The 19396-nt window shown below is 41.2% G+C and overlaps 1 protein-coding gene across 1 annotated transcript in view; it reads right to left on the bottom strand.

Moving 5' to 3' along the window:
• Positions 1–13557, bottom strand: part of csrp3 (cysteine and glycine-rich protein 3 (cardiac LIM protein)) — a 39203-nt gene extending 25646 nt beyond the window's left edge. The window contains exon 1 of the mRNA XM_028793860.2: positions 13414–13557. The gene's annotated coding sequence lies outside the window, so the exon portion shown is untranslated. The remainder of the gene's footprint in view (positions 1–13413) is intronic.
• Positions 13558–19396: the final 5839 nt, after the last annotated feature.

Genomic DNA, 19396 nt, shown 5'->3' with positions numbered 1-19396 from the left:
ACTCCTTTAAATTCCAAGAAGACAATCACAAAGTCAAACATCTCTGAAAGTTTGTTACGATTGGTGTCTGCTTTTTGAAAGACTCCAACGTTGTTTCTACAATTCCAAAAATATAGTGTATTTAAAAGGACCATTCTGAACCCAAAATGCAACAAGTATGTTCTCTCTGGAACTGAACCGGCTTTAAAAACGAAAAAGCAATTCTGGTACGTGGCAGCATACATCATGACAGGATGAATGTCAGAGCACATCCTGGTCATCCGAGATTACAGATAGAACCTTTGAGGTTTGGAAATCTGTTTCGGGTTTTGTTCCTCGTTTAAAGAATTTTTGACTTTGACTTTAGACAACATATTTAGGGTATTGTTCTGGACTTGATGACAGATCAGTTTGAATTTTTGGTTAATCAGCATGGCTTGCCTTTAGATTAATGTTTCGTTTTCTGGTTCCTTGCTTAAAATTCCATCTGCCATTGTCCTTAGTATAAATAATAGCTTCCAGAACATACTATGCACAACAGTACAGTACTGAAATTAATCCATACGTTATTCAGCAGTCCATCGGTACTAACTTTGATGTTACCTGTCAGTTGAGGTCCAGCACAACCTCAAATGACAAAAGACAATACCTTATGATGGTTCCCGTGACAGCAGGAGCCAATATGCTGAGACGGAAAAGTAACAAGACGAGGACACAAATAGGACCTAAAGGGTTAAAGGTTATCTCCATGCTGGAAAGTCAAGAACTTTAAAGACATTAGGTGTTTTAACTAAAAAGGGAAGAGCAGGTAATATATATAGGAGGGGAAGGAGGGAACAAAGCCAGGATAGACAAAGGAGAAAAATGAGAATAGGTGAGAAAAAGCTGCCATTAAAGAAGATAAAGGGAGAGGTTAAAATATTAGGTGGTCATTAAGACCTGGAGAAATATGTGATCTTAGGGTGAGAAGGAGCTCAGCTTCTTCTGATTTTCTTTTTCAGAAGTGTATTTGAAGTCCTGTGAAATAATACAAACAGAAAGATCAGTGTGACGATGATCAAGGGATGTGGGCGGAATAAGAAAGGGAGGAATCAAAAATGACACCAAGATTCCTTGCATCAGAAGAAGGTCTGATGAGATCACTGCCAAGATGGACTGAAAAGGAGCTCATTTTCTTAAGTAGCACTTTAGTGCCAATTTGCAGGAGTTCAGTTTTGTTGCAATTTAATTTTAAAGAGTTCTGTTTCATCCAGGTTTTAATTTCACTGAGGCAAGTTGTGAGCTGAGAAAACTCTGATGAAGTTGCACTTTTGACATTGAAATAAAGTTGAATATCGTCTGCATAAAAATGATAACCCAGTCCATAGCTATGAATAATATGGTCAAGGGGAAGCATGTAAATACAGAAGAGAAGAGGGCAGAGGACAGAGCCCTGAGGAACTCCTTGTGTGACAGTCCAATGCATGTAAAATTGATTCATTGTCACACATGCGTGCATAGGAGACGGCTATTTCTCAGTCGGACCGGGGGCTGGTGCTGTCACCTGATCCTTTCTCCTTTTGTCCCTCTGCAGACCAGCCAAAGAACCTGACTCCCAAAGACATCACCACCTGTCCAGCCCCTGTTGACGTCACTTCCAGCCCCCTCCGATGATGTGATACCCAGCGCTCAGAACCCCTCTTCCTGCTATGTCAGTTCCTGTTCCTTCCTTCCTGATGCCACCTCTTCCTCCGTTCAGCCACATTTACAGACAGCTTTTCAACCTGTTAGTCTGTTCTGTTTTGGACTCCAGTCTGTAAAGACGTGTTTATTTTTTTTCCTGCCAGTTTCTTCAAGTATACGGGGTGGCCATCCCCAAACCTTTTTGTGACTCCATTTGTCCTTATTACATCATATAAATGCTTCAAGTTGAGAAGTAAATGCCATTCCTCTTGCGTCAATTGTACAAATTTTGCTGGAAGCGAAACAAAATTTTGAATTTTTTTGCCAAGTCAGAACACAGATCAAAGCAGCACCTGCACACTGGCATTCATTCCTTAGGACAGTAGTGACCACCACAGCTGTGTGAGGCCTGCCATTGTGCTGCGGCCGTAGAGTTGGGCATCTAGGAAGTGTGAGAGAATGGCCTCTGACAGGTTGGCCAGCAGGATGGAGCCTACACCTCACTGTTCTGTCATTAATACAGTTATTGCATCTGCCTGCTAGTTCAGCAACACTTTGATCTCACAGATCAGCCAGTCTGATGAGTCACCTCAGGGCCAGTCGAGCATGGACGGTCATTTGTCCTGCTGGTTTGCTGAAACATTACCTGCAGTCAGCACACAACATCTTAATCTATGGTTACTGGCAGTGCTGGCACACGGCATGTTTACCCGCAGTATTCCAATGGCCCTTTCCATTCCTTCTGAGGACGTCTGAGGCACACAGTGACATGATGAGGATATTGTTCTTTGTCTTCTCTAGTGCTTTCAACACCTTAGAGCTCAAACTGCTGGAAGAGAAGCTCCAGTCAATGATGGCTGATGCTGCCACCATGTCCTGTGTAATGGACTACCAAACTGGTAGGCCACAGTTTGTGCAGCACTCTGGTAACATTTTAGTGTAGGTACTGCACAAATGCATCTATCAATCATTTAGTATTATGTAACAAGGCCTTAACAAACTCTTCTTTGGGTCTTCATAAAACTTATAAAGCATCAGTGAAGTGTTTATTCATCTCTGTATTGTGACCTACTAAGAAAACTTCACTTTGGAGTGGTCTATGGTGGCTTCACTGAAATTACACATATAGTGTGAAACCTTCTTATTAATAAGTAGCTTTACTGTCATGTCAATATGCCACACTGCACAGAGACGAAGAACCGATCTACTGATGTTTTATAAGTGTTATGAAGACCAAAAGAAGCCATTGCTATGGTCTTGTCTCTCTATTATAAAAGAAAATCTTGAGACGAGACAAGAGATTTTTTCAAGTCCCGCCCTCCTCTCAACCATTTACGGTTAACGGCCCACGCCCGAGATCCTTTCACCTCTCATTCGTGTGAATGCTTTTGACAGACACAGTTCCTACGCTCTCAGCTCTTATTAATTTTTATGTTTTCCTCATTTTAAGTTCCCAATAAAAGAAGACTTATTATGTCCAAACCTTATTGAAGAATTTCACCACAAAGGGTTATCAACAGAAGAAATGAGTACATGGGCAATCCTAGCACCGAGAAACGATGAAGTCAAACGTATTAATGTAAAAATTGATGATCAGTTACACTGCAAATTGATTAATTGCGTATCAATAGACTATGCTGAAACAGTTGGTGGTGATGGTGTGGAAGATGAAAACATCAACTTACAATATCCCGTATAATATCTACAACTGTTAACACCATCCGGTCTTCCACCGGCCGAATTACCATTGAAAGAAGGATGTATCATAATGTTATTGCATAATTTATGTATGAGTGATGGGCTATGCAATAGGACAAGATTAGTTGTATTCAAAATTGGTCAAAAAATTTTGTCATATAAAATTTTAACAGGCGACAAGAAATGTAATGTAATACTTCTTCCGCGGATAACATTAGACACCAAAGGAGATCTTGCTATGCCATTCGTATTAAAACGTTTACAGTTTCCCGTGAGAATAGCTTTTGCTATGACAATTAACAAATCACAGGGACAAACATTCGAAAAAGTCGGTTCATTTATTTGAGAGAACGAAACGATATTCACTCACGGGCAGTTATACGTTGCATTGTCACGATGTAAGTCCAAACACGAAATTCAATTCGATATTAACGAAAATTTAATTCCAAATATTGTTTTTACTGAAGTTTTACAGTAAAAGTGTAAGATTAAAAAGAATTTGCGTGTTAATTTCAAAGCCAAATTGAATGAAAATGTATAACGCAACGAATACCTCTAACGCAACATGAAACATAATTTTCTTTCAATTTATTACGTTTTACTATTTTTAACTATGGTTAATTACTCGCTGTGATATAAAATAGTTAGTTCTATTATGCATATGTAACAATTCCCATGAAAATAACAATCTGTTTAAATTGTACATCCACTTCCCCATTCGCGAGCGGCAGAGCTGTGAAGTGGCTGGCACATGGCGTCCACATGGGGGTTGGCAAGTGAAGCGAGCAGGGGGCAGAGCCCCCTAGTTACATAAAAGTAAATGAGTAGTAGATGCATTTTTTGCAGTACTTAAGCTAAAGTGTTACCAGAACCGTGTACCAGGAATGGTCACGAGCAGCACACAGGGCTTCAACAGGGAACTGTGTCAGCTCCATTCCTGTTTACCCTGTAAATCTCACGCTTCAGATACAATAGTGAATCTGGTCATCTGCAGAAGTTTTCCAACAATGACACAGCCATAGTGGGGTGTATCAACAGGGGGCAGAAGAACAAATGCAGGACACGAGTGAAAGACTTGGTACAAACTGAACTACCTGAAGCTGAATATCAGTAAGACAATAGGAGAATATCACAGACTTCAGGAAGGTCAAACCCACTCTTCCCCCGGTTCACATTGATGGTGAAGATGTGGAGTTGGTGAGGAGATACAAATACCATGAGGTGTATCTGAACGGCAGGCTTGAGAAGACTATCAACACAGAGGCTGAATAAAAGAAGGGTCAGAATGGCTTCTATTTCCAGAGAAGGCTGAGCTCACTTGATGTATGCAGGCTGTTCTTACACATTTTCTACCCATCTACAATGGCCAGTGCAGTTGTCTCTGCAGAAATGTGTTGAGGAAATGGCATTAGTGCAGGTGATACCAGCAGACTAACAAACTTTTTTAAAATGCCAGTTCAATCTTTGGAATCATGTTGGACTGAACATATCATTTAGCGAGCTGCTTACCATCCCAGACAATGACTCACACCCCCTATGAGGCTTCGGCTAAACAGAGGAGCACAATTAGTAACAGACTGAGACAACTGTGCTGCTCCAAGGAGTGCTACGTGAGGTCACTTCTACCCTCGGCTGTCAGGATCTATGAGTCACCCGTCCGTCCTCCTAAAGAGGTGTTATTCCCTGTGCTGAAGGGTACTGAGCTGGTCTAGCAGACAGCTTAACAGACAATGACGCCATGTGCAATATACAGTGGAATTGGAGGACACCCTGTGCTGTGAATTTGTAACTTACAAGGATGTGCGATTCTAATAACACTTAGTGAATACTGCACCTACATTTGGTTAATCTATTTCTAGAAAATTCATGTTGTATGTGTATTTCTTTCTTCTACCTTATTAGCATTCCTAAGACTATTATTCTTGTTTACAATGCAACCAGTAGAGGGCACTGCTGAGCCCCAAACCTCAAATCACAATTGCTCCCAAATTAGTCACGGGTTCAGATAAAGTCGCTTTTGATTAACACATGTTATCTAACAGACAGACTACCACTGTCAAAGTACAAAGAGCACAGGACGAACACAATCCTCTTCCTCCACACTCCCCTCACCAAGCCTCATCCACATCCTCCGGACTCTGACTGCCTGGTCAAGATGACGCGGCTCCTTTTAACTTTGGCCCAGTAGTACTTGGGCTAGGAGATGGTCTGTTGGAAGCACTTCTGGGTCAGACAGGAGTCCCACAAAGTAGGGGCCGTATCTCCCTGCAGCCCCCATTGGTGGCACCCACAGAACACAACAGGACTGTAATCTGGGACTCCAATTCCCATGATGTCCTGTTGGTATCTGAAGGGGACCCGAATCCCAGGGATGCTGCCCCCTAGTGTATCAGGAGACATAGTACATGTTTGCTGGTGTCTCTCCCAGTCCTCCCAACATACTGGATTCCTATTCTCCTCTGGTCAGAGAGCCTGTCCTTTCATTTTCTTTTACCATGGTGTCCCTTCTGGGAAAGAAATCTGTCTCTGGGATGCCCATCCATGCCCTGTGGTATTCACAATGTATATTCATGCATTTTTACTTTCTAGTATACAAAGTACTGTAATTGTCCAAAGATGTCAAGGTTTTGATGAATCTTGACATTTTAGACCGGAGTCTGAAAATAGCATTTTTGGAATTATGTCTGTGTGTGTGTCTGAGTGTCTGTGTGTGTAAACATGATATGCTTTCACTTTGGTCAACCAAAGTTTGCATACAAGTATTAGGTGCAAAACGTAGATTTCTGTCAACGTTTGGGCTATTTCCGTTAACTGGAAGTGGTACTTTACCTTTTATTCATGCAGCTGCAGAGTCCAATTTATTCAACTTTACTTCTATAATAATTGTTCAATATATTATTCATGTGATTTGATTTGTTGTTGATGATTCTTTAATGTACAAAATATAAACATATAATCATTCTCTTGCAGTTTAATACTCAAATATCCATCCCCATATCCGAGTATATGAGAATGTCTAGGGGAGACCACTCCCAATTTTTTTTATCTTTCATTTGGGATTAAAGTTGGGATTAGACAGATAGAATAACGTTTCTGTTTATCTGTTTCTCATTGTCCCCTGAGGCTTCGCCGGCATAGAAGTGAAACAGGCCAGTGAGGAGGACCCCGCCTGGCACCCCACTCCTGACGTCACGCTTCCCCCTCCCCTCGGCCCGTAGCCTCTGTCTCGGATTAGCGTGAATATATCACTCCTGCAAGCCAACTATGATACTTATCGTGATGAGAGAAGTCGCAAAATCAACCGGAATGTTCAAGCAAATTATGGAAAAAGCCAGATCTAAATCCGTAGTGGTTCTCACGTGAAAAGTGGACAGACATATAGACAGACTGACATTGGATTTTATATATATACCAGTAACGACACACTGCACGATAACGTGCAGTGAATACACTTGACTTGAGCATTCATATAGGGTGTCCCAAAATTCACACAAGATTTGAATTTGGCGCCATTTATGCGGTAAAGTGTTGCCAACGAAAAAAAAAGACAGCGTGACAGCTCACAGTTCAGGGTTATTAAAAATGGAGCGCTACAGGAAAGAACAACGCGTTTTCATTGTTGAGCAATATTTTAAAAATAATGAAGGTTTGGCAGCTACAGTTCGCAATTTTCGTACAAAATATGGTCGGAATAGTGAATTAACTTCATCAACTGTGAAGAGATTAATTAAAGAATTCAGGGAGATTGGATCAATTAGTGATCTTAGACACTCTGGCCGTCCTTCAACAAGTCGATCAACACAAAACATCGAAGCAGTTCGTGAGAGTGATGCTGAGAGTCCAGGAACATCAATTCAGCACCGTGCTCAAGAATTGAACATTTCCAGAAGCTCTCTACAGCGTATTCTCACGCAAGATTTGCATCTTCATGCTTACAAAGTTCAACTGAGTCAAGCACTGAAGCCTACTGACCACGCACAGCGAAGAGAGTTCGTTGAATGGATTTTGGAACAACAAGTGAATGCCGATTTTTCGAACAAAATCATCTTCAGTGATGAGGCTCATTTTCATCTTGATGGCTTCGTTAATCGTAAAAATTGTTGCATTTGGGGTTCAGAAAATCCACGAGTGATTGTTTGAAGTCTAAGGTTTATGCCATCAAGCCCACGACCACCCATGCCTTGAAGGAGGAAATTGAGCGCTGTAGCAACGAAATTCAGCTACATTTATGCAAAACGGTCATGGAAAATTTCGACAAAAGACTGCGTATGTGCCAGCAAAACCGTGGAGGCCATTTACCCGATATGCTATTCCATACATAATCCTATACTGTATACTTTATGAATCAATTAAAAATTTACAATTTTTAATTAAAAACCTGTGTTCTCTATCAAAATTACTTCTTGTGTGAACTTTGGGACACCCTTTTCAGTATTCATCCTCTTTCTCTATACGTTTATCATTCGTTTGCTCAGAGGTTGATGTGCTGGCTGCTTCCCGAGCAGCTCTTCTTTACTCCACCCTAGCGGCCAGCTGCTTCTCTTCTTTCGTCGGCAACTTTTTGTGTTAAAACTGATTAAGTTAGTTTTTGTGTTGCAATTACTTAGTACGTTTTCTTTAATCTTTCACTTAATCTGGCACTTAAGTCTTCAATCTGCCTCAAGAATGATTAGTGAAAGTGGTGGGGAATGAAAACGGCGCCCGTGCGCATGCGCCGCACGGCAGGCCTGCTGAGAGCTGATTCTACAATAAAATAAAATAAAAATAAAAAGTAAAAGAATCTCATCACCCCGAAAGCGGATAGTAGACGTCACGTAGTATATGTGTACTAAATTTCAAGTCAATAGGTGAAACGGTTTGCGAGCTACAGGTGATTTAAAATCCTGGACAGACAAAGGAACAGCCATGGTAGCGTATTATAGAAGAATATATATATATATATATATATATATATATATATATATATATATATATATTCATGGCATTCGTAGTCTGAATCACAATCTGATTGTATGGGTGGTTACCTACCAGGTAACGCTTGTGGTTGGTCAGCAAGTCGGCTAACATCCGCCACAGTGTCCTCTTTCAGTTGCGAGAAGCAGATCATAGAATGGTTGAAATAGTTTTACTGTCAAATAATGCAAAGAGTACGCGACACGTGTTTCGCCCTAATTCTAGGCTCATCAGGCATACACACTCACTGCATCCCCTCTCGGGAATCGAACCTTGAACGTCAGCGCCAGAGGCAAGCCCCTAACGTTGCACCATGGCGTGTGGTTTGTTCATTTGACAGCATGTAGATCGGGGTAATTACATTCATGGCATTCTATGATCTGCTTCTCTCAACTGAAAGAGGGCACCGTGGCGGATGTTAGCTGACTTGCTGACCAACCACAAGCGTTACCTGGTAGGTAACCACCCATACAATCAGATTGTGATTCACACTACGAATGCCATGAATGTAATTACCCCTATCTACATGCTGTCAAATAAACGAACCACACGCCGTAGCGCAGCCCAGAATTAGGGCGAAACACGTGTCGCGTACTCTTTGCATTATTTGACAGTAAAACTATTTCAACAATATTATATATATATATATATATATATATATATATATATATATATATATATATATATAGAGAGAGAGAGAGAGAGAGAGAGAGAGAATATGACCTGGTGACCTGGTTGAGGACTATTGGATACCTCATTAGGTGAAAGTCCGCGCGGTGAGCTTGTGTGTCTTTGGCAGGTTGCACTGTTTCACTGTATTTTCTTTCTTGAGAGTCAGAGGGTCTAACGGAGACTGACAACTAAGCTAACACTAGAATTTTACCGTCTCAGAAGAGTTTTCTACTTCCTGTTTGCTTTACCCATGAAGTTGTCTCACTTATAAGAAATCTGCTTTTATTGCATTTCTCTTCATTTACATTAATACACTTTTGCTTAAAGAAATACAGTTCACAGATTTCAGAAGAGGGGGGTTTTGACACCGGGTCTGTCATTTAACTTTCTGATTAGTTATTTTTATTGTTCTGCCATAAATCAGTCCAGCTAATTGCCAACTTAAAATGTTTTATTGGAGATAACATATCAGACTGCAGACCAAAGAGAAGTAACTCACAGAGCTGACAACTGTTTGGAAGAGCATGATAAGAGTCCAGGAATAGCTGGTGCCCACCGTGCTGCTATGTGCTCCCACACTCGCTCGCTCCCGCAGACCGGACTCATATTTTCCACTTTGGTAACCCTTGAGCTGCTCATGAGTAATTTGTGAAATGCATCAAGCCTAACAATGATACAATGTTCAAAGGGACTTTCACTTGCATTAGTGAGCTAACCGATGCATGGAGCCCCTGGCTCAGTGGGGGTCCCTGTAACACACAGAGGAAAGACAGGTGGGCAGCACTTCATCACCCACACAAGCATACAGTACTACTTAGGGCCAGAAAACGTAGAAATGCCATTCAGCGTAGGACACGAGGCCAGTCCATCAAAGAGCACTGTCACACACAAACTGCCACACAAGGGGAGGACGATCAAACCACAGACAGCCATAGACTCAAACCCAGGGTGCTGGATCTGTGAGGCAGCAATGAGAACAAACATCTAATTAGGTGGGCTAGTGAGGGAATCACACACCGGGAAACCCATCTGGAGACGTGCAGTGAGTCCCAGCACCGAGTCGCTGGATTTTATAATGTAATGTCCAGTTTGGCTGCCATTTAAACTGCACTGTGTAGCAAGAATAAAAAAAAAAAAAAGAGTTTCTGCCAGTTGCTAACCTCTGCACCACCCTACTGTCTAAATATCTTTCTATAAAACCCCTTTCATTTGGCGGGCTTACAAACTGGAAAGAACCACAATAAAGAAAACAAATAAATAAACTGCAGTATACGCATGTGTAGATCTTGTACCTGCTTTTCTTTTATCCACACAATGCAAAAATAAAACAAAAGAAGTCTGAGACACAAAGTTTACTTTTATCTGGTGAGTGAGTCGGAGCAAGAAAAACATGCTTAGCGGCCTTTTTAGGCTTCTTGGTTCTTTATATTCTTCAAGGTGGGAGAGAAAAGCAAACATCTAGTTGATAATGATCTGTGAGAAAATAGAAACAACCCCCAGGGACACTTTATGTTTCCGATCGATTTTCAAGAAAGTATCCATGTTTTGTCAAATTTGGAACGTTTATTTTCTTACCCATGTTATCTATCTGTAGATATATCTACCTTAATAAAAGGGTGCCTGTGAGTCTGGATATCGGAGAGTCCATCAGGTTTCTATGTCTCTGTCATTCCAACAGATGGCGCATCACAAACATTTGTAGTAACGCATTTTATTGCTACAAATGTTTGTGATGCTCCATCAGCTGGAATGACAAATGTAATGCACTTTATTAATAGATGAAATACAAAAGAATTTTTAACCGATGCTGCAATGCAAACTTTAATGCAGAGGTCTATGTTTATTATTTAGATTTCAACCCATCTTAGGATACACACGCACATGCACCTTTTACAATTATCATTAAATTGATTTAAAAATACAGCCGAGACATTACTAGTATCTATAATGACCATTACTGCTTGAAATGACGGCTTTTTAATTTATTATTCACATATGTCTGCAAAGCCCGATTTTCGGTCTCCTTTCCTTGAAGTGTCCTAATGGTAAACTCCCTGAGCTGATCTTTAAGGTGTCATTTTAAATGCTGCTTGGTTATTAGAGAAACCTTTGCAATTGCATTAGCAACACTGAAACCTGTTATGGTGTTCACTTGGGCTGCAAGGTCCTGGCGTTCCTAAAGTTCAGCTCTCTGTTCAGATGTGGCCAAATTTCAACAACAAACATGTCAGTCAATTGCTTGTTTTTCACAGGTGACTGACTGCCAAGAAACCAAAGGTTTCATATAAAGGTGTCTGCTACTGTCTTAAGCGAAGACAGCACACTGGATCTACAATTAATATAGCCATATAAATAAATGATTATTACTCCACAGTTTAATGGATACATTTTATAATATAGCAATATAATAATATGGTACTATATTATTAATTCATATTGTTACTTTGTATTGTATTATTATATTTTACATATGCAGCACACACCCGTACTGTATATATAAATATGTATACTATATAAATAATTTCATAAAACATTTTCAAACCAGCTTCTAAAAGCCTACATTTCCTTGAATGTTGACTGACTGACAAGAAAAAAAAATCTTTTCACGAACGAATCGATCTCCCGAGGTCCAGAAAAATTCAGCTACACCGAAAGGTTACCTTAATTATGACAAAAATGGGAGAAAACCGTAATGACGTGTGGCGTATTCAGAGATGGAAAGGCGGCTCTTGGTGTCAGTCTGTGCCCGCAAGTCAGCGAGCGGCGTTGTGGCTCGAGTCCTGCCGGCGAGTTTGGGTTTATTCTTGATTCTAAGCTTGATTGGTATGCAAAAATATATACAGATAACAGGAGAATAATTGTCAGCATTATGTAAATGGTTTTAAAAAATTGTGTATTGTTATGAAATTCATCTATCATAGAACAACCAAGTTGTTCTAAAACCTTTCAGCTATTTCACGCTCTACTTTTACTAATTTACTATATATTACGATGTGCATATATTTTATATTATTTTATTGCTGGCATTAATATAATAAGAATGTGATTCCGTTTGATTTTCCCTGGTTGTCCTATGTATTTTGTAATTTCTCAACAGCTAGGCTGCTGTTCTGACGATCGCGCTTGTTCCCCCCAAATCCCCAGGACAATTGCGTTTAATTCACCAAGTGGGTGACCCCATGTCACGAAGACCTTTATTTGGGAAAACGTGGATCGCCATGCCAGAAAGCTTGAGAAACACCGATTTAAACTGATTACATTACCAGCGGGGCGGCACGGTGGCGCAGTGGGTAGCGCTGCTGCCTCGCAGTTGGGAGACCTGGGGTCGATTCCCGGGTCCTCCCTGCGTGGAGTTTGCATGTTCTCCCCGTGTCTGCGTGGGTTTCCTCCGGGCGCTCCGGTTTCCTCCCACAATCCAAAGACATGCAGGTTAGGTGGATTGGCGATTCTAAATTGGCCCTAGTGTGTGCTTGGTGTGTGGGTGTGTTTGTGTGTGTCCTGCGGTGGGTTGGCACCCTGCCTGGGATTGGTTCCCTGCCTTGTGCCCTGTGTTGGCTGGGATTGGCTCCAGCAGACCCCCGTGACCCTGTTTGGATTCAGCGGGTTGGAAAATGGATGGATATTACCAGCGTCCCCTTAAACAATCACCGTCTTACACCGTCATCTGTCTTGCACTGTTTTTCCTTACTTCTCACGTCTGACGTTAAGGTGACCATCCGTCCCCGTTTTCCGGGGACAGTCCCCTTTTTCGGACAACTGTCCCCACTCAGAAACATGTCCCCGGTTTAAGATTTGCCCACATTTCCAGTCCTTGCACGATCTTGAGTTAAGTTTTGCTTGTTCGTGTACGCTAGCACGTCGTAATGAATTTGCATTTTCACAACCAGGCATGAATTCTTCTCGAGACGTATGTAGTCTACGCTCCTCTAGCCCCCCCCCCCCCCCCCCCCCATGTTCCCGGATTGGCCCAAAAAATTCTGGTCACCTTACTGACGTGACTCTGCACAATTATTTAGCTTGGAATTTTAACTTATCCGTCAAGTTTAGACGCGAGGATCTGGCTCGTATTCGTATTTGAGAAACGTCTCTGTTCCTGAATGTACTATCAGAACTGACTCTGTGATTCATCGACAACTAAACCGACAGCTTTAATCACTTCAATTACTTCAAGTATAGGCTATGCATGCAATCACATTCACGCATTTTAATCATATGATTTTTTCAAATAAAGTGCAGCAGCCGTTTTCTGTAGATGCAGCTCAAGAAGACAAATTATTTTTTATTAGTCAGTTTGTTCATTATTATTTGGTAAAAAAAAAAAAACGAGTAAGCACGCACAAGGTACTGACTAAATTCATTATATGAATAATCAAACAGAAGTACCCAAATGTTGTAACAGAGCCCAGATCGTCCTTACAAGGCGGAGCCATTCCAGTTCTACACACGTACCTTGGAAAAATTCGGCAGCCCTTGGCGTCCCGTCCCGTCTCACCTCCTGAAGCAGCAGCAGTGCGGATTGTCCTGGACAACGCGGCTTTAAATCCTGGAGCACTTCCATGTACAAGCCAGCGGGTGAGGTAAATCTTCCCAGAATAACTTGTGACAAAAGACACATCTGCAAGGAGGGTTTGTCTTACACCAGACAGCAGCCCGGACAGCGCGAAGCAGACATGTGCTGCCTGCTCACCAGCGGAGAACGGCAGCTGGCCTTTCTGGTGGATTTGTATATTTAGCTTTAAGTGCCGGCATCGAACAGATGCTGTCGAGGCAAAGCCATGCAATTATTAGAATCCACAGTCTCAAATTAAAGTTCTAAAAATTGTTTTATTTTTTTATACTTGAGGGTGCCTGTCAAACATGGCCTCGGGGTATTTCCTTCTCCCCAGTTTTGAACCAGAAATGATTTTTTTGCCATTAATTATGATTAGGGTCACCAGTGGGATGGAAATGAAGCTGCAGCCCTGCGACTTCCAGTGCACAGTGCAAATGTTACATTTTGTTTGAACTCTTATTTTCTTGTGGAGGTGCCAACTGAGAACGGACAGTCTGTTCAGACGTTAAGAGGCAGTGCAGTTCTGCTTTCTGTCCGCGTGCTCGCCCCTCCGGGCAGATCCTCTTATTCTCCGTTAGATTGGATGGGAAGTGTTGGTAAACTGCCATCTTCAGGCCTCTCCACAGATGGTCAATGGGGTTTAAGTGTGGCCCCTCATGGACAGTCAGCCCTGTCCCAAAGGCATTCCAGCGTTGTCTTGGCTATGTGCGTCAGGCCAGTATTGAGCTGAAAGGAGAAGAGTCAGCCCGGTCTGAGGCAGTGTGCACTCTGGAGCAGGTTTTCTTCACGGACTTCTCTGAATTCATCCTCCCCACAATTCAGAGCCAACTCCCTGGCCCTACCATTGAGAAGTGCCCTCGTAGCATAGTGCAGACACCATCATGCTTCAACACAGGAATAGTATTACGTACTTGATGAGCAGTGCCTGGTCTTTGCCAGACAGGGTGCTTAGAGTTCTGCTCAAAGAGCTGAATGTGTGCATCAACACACCAGATAGTCTTTCCTTGTGCTCTCAGAGTCCTTTAAATGTGGTTTGGCAAACTCTCATCATATGCTTTTTACTCAAGGGTGGTTTTCATCTGGCCCAGGGGTGCTTAACTCGAGGTCCATGAGGGTCAGATAAAAATTAACATTTATATTCACTATACAGCCAGTAGCTGTAGGAGTAGGAGTAATAGCAATGGCAGTAGAAAATGTAGTAGTAGTAGTAGATCATCTGTTTTAATTTGCACAAGAGGATTGTATTTCATACTTAAAATGAGTGGCCATTACGTTTTGCATAAAAAGGAGCATTTTTTTTTTTAGATTGTTTACTTTCAAGTTCAATAATAATTTGTGTGTCATATACAGCATGTATGAGACAATCACATCTTGATAAATAAAAAGTACATTACATTCATTGCATGTGAATGTTACTGAGGAAGGGGGTCCATAGCTTTCATCAGATTCTTAAAAGGGGTCCGTGACTGAAAAAGGGTTAAGAATCACTGATCTAGCCACTCTACCATACATACCTGACTGATGGCACGCTGCTGAGAGAGTCGTCCTTCTGACATGTCCTGCCAGCCCAGCAGATGACTTCTGAAGCTCCCTTAGAGTGACTATTGGATTCTTGGTCACCTCCCCTACCATGACCCTTCTTGCCCAGCCCAGTTCCGCAGTTTGGCCAGACTGCCAACTCTAGGGAAGAGTTCTGATGGTTTTAAACCTGATGGGGACACCCAACGCCGTAGAAATGATTTTACAGTTAGGTCCATAAATATTTGGACAGAGAACTTTTTTCTAATTTTGGTTCTGTACATTACCACAATGAATTTTAAATGAAACAACTCCGATGCAGTTGAAGTGCAGACTTTCAGCTTTAATTCAGTGGGGTGAACAAAACAATTGCATAAAAATATGATGCAACTAACGCATTTTTTTAACACAATCCCTTCATTTCAGGTGCACAAAAGTAATTGGACTATTGACTCAAATGCAATTTCATGGGCAGGTGTGGACAAGTCCGTTGTTATGTCATTATCAATTAAGCAGATAAAAGGCCTGGAGTTGATTTGAGGTGTGGTGCTTGCATGTGGAAGATTTTGCTGTGAACAGACAACATGCGGTCAAAGGAGCTCTCCATGCAGGTGAAAGAAGCCATCCTTAAGCTGCGAAAACAGAAAAAACCCATCCAAGAAATTGCTACAATATTACGAGTGGCAAAATCTACAGTTTGGTACATCCTGAGAAAGAAAGCAAGCACTGGTGAACTCAGCAACGCCAAAAGACCTGGATGTCCACAGAAGACAACAGTGGTGGATGATCGCAGAATCATTTCCATGGTGAAGAGAAACCCCTTCACAACAGCCAACCAAGTGAACAACACTCTCCAGGAGGTAGGTGTATCGATATCCAAGTCTACCATAAAGAGAAGACTGCATGAAAGTAAATACAGAGGGTGCACTGCAAGGTGCAAGCCACTCGTAAGCCTCAAGAATAGAAAGGCTAGATTGGACTTTGCTAAAGAACATCTAAAAAAGCCAGCACAGTTCTGGAAAAACATTCTTTGGACAGATGAAACCAAGATCAACCTCTACCAGAATGATGGCAAGAAAAGTATGGAGAAGGCGTGGAACAGCTCATTATCCAAAGCATACCACATCATCTGTAAAACGCGGTGGAGGCAGTGTGATGGCTTGGGCGTGCATGGCTGCCAGTGGCACTGGGACACTAGTGTTTATTGATGATGTGACACAGGACAGAAGCAGCCGAATGAATTCTGAGGTATTCAGAGACATACTGTCTGCTCAAATCCAGCTAAATGCAGTCAAATTGATTGGGCGGCGTTTCATGATACAGATGGACAATCACAAGAAAACATACAGCCAAAGCAACCGAGGAGATTATTAAAGCAAAGAAGTGGAAAATTCTTGAATGGCCAAGTCAGTCACCTGATCTTAACCCAATTGAGCATGCATTTCACTTGTTGAAGACTAAACTTCAGACAGAAAGGCCCACAAACAAACAAACTGAAAGCCGCTGCAGTAAAGGCCTGGCAGAGCATTAAAAAGGAGGAAACCCAGCATCTGGTGATGTCCATGAGTTCAAGACTTCAGGCTGTCATTGGCAGCAAAGGGTTTTCAACCAAGTATTAGAAATGAACATTTTATTTCCAGTTATTTAATTTGTCCAATTACTTTTGAGCCCCTGAAATGAAGGGATTGTGTTCAAAAAATGCTTTAGTTGCCTCACATTTTTATGCAATCGTTTTGTTCATCCCACTGAATTAAAGCTGAAAGTCTGCACTTCAACTGCATCTGAGTTGTTTCATTTCAAATTCATTGTGGTAATGTACAGAACCAAAATTAGAAAAAAGTTGTCTGTCCAAATATTTATGGACCTAACTGTATATCCTGATCACAAAGGTCTACAGAAAATTCATTGGACTTCAAGGGTTGCTTTTTGTCCCGACATACTGCGTGGGACCCTCTTATACACACAGGCGTGTGCCTATCTAAACCATGTCCCCTCATTTCAATTTGCCACAGGTGGACCCCAGTCGAGTTCTAGATACATCAAGGAGAATTAAAGCAAATAAGATAGACCTGACCACAATTTGGAGTGCTACAGCAAAGGCTTTGAATACTTACATAAATGAGACTGATTTTTAATGAATTTGCAAACCTTTACTAAAACATGCTCTCTTTGTCATTGTGGGTTCAGTATAAATTGATGAACAAAGTAACACATTGATCCATTTGAAATTAAGTCTAAACACAATAAAAAGAGATGGGAGTCCACTGTATGACCGCCACTGCTACTCATGTTATATAAAAGGCTCAATAATTAAGGTGTTGCCAGCTGACTCAGAGAGGCGGGGCTAAGAGGTCACATGTAAAGGGTATTGAAGGTGACAGGGCAAACTACTTACACTCATGAAAAATACGGTTTATATAAACGGTGCATTACTGGGGTGGGAGATTCAAAGACCCATTTAATTCTAAGAAGGGGTCTTTGAAATGGCTCCTGATACGTGAAAAAAAATAGAAGTCTAATGTCTAATTGGCTCACTAGTTAATGAGAACAGATCCATAAAACCGGAGTTTAGTCTGTGTTTTTGTATACAGCAAGAGTCCCTTTAAAATCATGAACCCATTGGTATTTCATAGCCCGTTTTCATCGAGGTTAATGAAGCCTTTATGGATCCAAATAAATTATGGTTCTTCATTCAGATGGTACTTCTGGGAACTAAAAATGTTTCCTGGTGTTGCAGGTTTTTGTTCCAACCCAATTTACAAGCGGTAGTAATAACTGGTCATAATTCATCTAATTTAATTAGCTGGTCTCTTTTCCCTCTCTCATTCTTCACTCAGAAAAGCCCCACACTAGGATTTTTATATTTAATAGATAAATATTTTTGTGGGATTAATGAAGTTTTATGCAACAGCTTTAAATGCTTAATTCTCTTTTGACGTTCTCTTATAAATTTGGTGTTTTCTGTGCAGTTTGCTCCCGTCACTGTATCCTAATAATGACAATTAAAAGAAGCAGAACAGACACCCGGGCAAACAACAGACCCTCTAATTAGTAAAGACTGGATTAAATAACCAGAACACCTAGAACAACAAAATAAAAAAACACTGCATTATCTCCATATAATTGCTTATTACATTTTAATATACAAGAGACATTCAAGAACTTTAAGCACTTTTATATTTTCGTTAGAAACAGTAAAGGCGGGAAGACTAGTAAATCGAGGCATTAAAATGTTGGTACGACGCTGGGAAAATTGCATCGCAAACGATGGTGACTATCATAGAAAAGTTATGTTATTTGTTTTTAAACAATTTCAAAAAGTGCAAAAATGTTCTGAACATCCCTCTTACATTTACCAAACTTTGGGGTCAATGTAGACATAAAAAAAAAAAAAAAAAAAAAAAACACAATAAAAACAAAAACAACAACTCCCTTGATTTGACTGCAAAGCAAAAGTTGACTGAAACAAAAACCTGCAGCCACCGCGGGTCCCCAGGAGCGAGTCTGGGCAGCACTGCTCAATGGTACGACTCTTAAGAAGCACTTCAGCACTGTGTAGAGTGTAGACATGATCACGGCGCTCCTCGATCACCACATGCACACAATAACTCAAAGACCTCCCGGCTCTCTTCTGCACTGGCATTCTCGCCTGGATTCTCTGGAGTGGACTGCGTTGTGCAGCTTCATTTTGCATTGTTCTGGTACTGGGGTCGCCACTATTGTGTTACTGACACACAACGTCTTGCAGTAGTTACTCAAAAATGTTGGATTTATGAATATCAGTCTTAACTTATTCTGCACAACACCTTTGATAGCACAAAGATTGATAGAATTGTGTTGAAATGCTCAGAGGGAAGCCCACAATTATCAGAAGGCTATCTGGGTAAAGGATAACCACTTGGGAGAAGGATCTCCATCTGCAAGGCAGACACTAACTCCTCAATTACTAGTCAACACTGCTTTAAAAGTAGAAAGTAGAAGATTAGCCTTTTCAAATATTTAGAGGCAATATTTATACAGCACAAAATGTCTTTTTACAGTCATAAAATATAAAATTGACACAAAGGATTAATTTGATCAAAGTTAATATACAGAAACAAAATGAAAAACTATTTTCCTTACAGATTACTCTTGCTCAGGGTCACAGTAACGGGATAGAATGCCAGCTCATCACAGACCACCCCCAACCCATGTTAGTGGGGCACATTGGAGCCAAGATGGACTCGACATGACATGATTGGGCTGGAACTGGGCCTGAACACATGGAGCCTACAGAAACAGGAGTCTTTTATAAATTAAAAACCTCATTTTCTTTCAGTAATAACTTAAATGGCATGAAATGTGGTACAGTGGGCAAAACTA

The sequence above is a fragment of the Erpetoichthys calabaricus genome, chromosome 2 (genome assembly GCF_900747795.2).
Source record: "Erpetoichthys calabaricus chromosome 2, fErpCal1.3, whole genome shotgun sequence".
Classification (NCBI taxonomy): Eukaryota; Metazoa; Chordata; class Cladistia; order Polypteriformes; family Polypteridae; genus Erpetoichthys; species Erpetoichthys calabaricus.
This window is presented reverse-complemented; position numbering and strand designations above follow the sequence as displayed.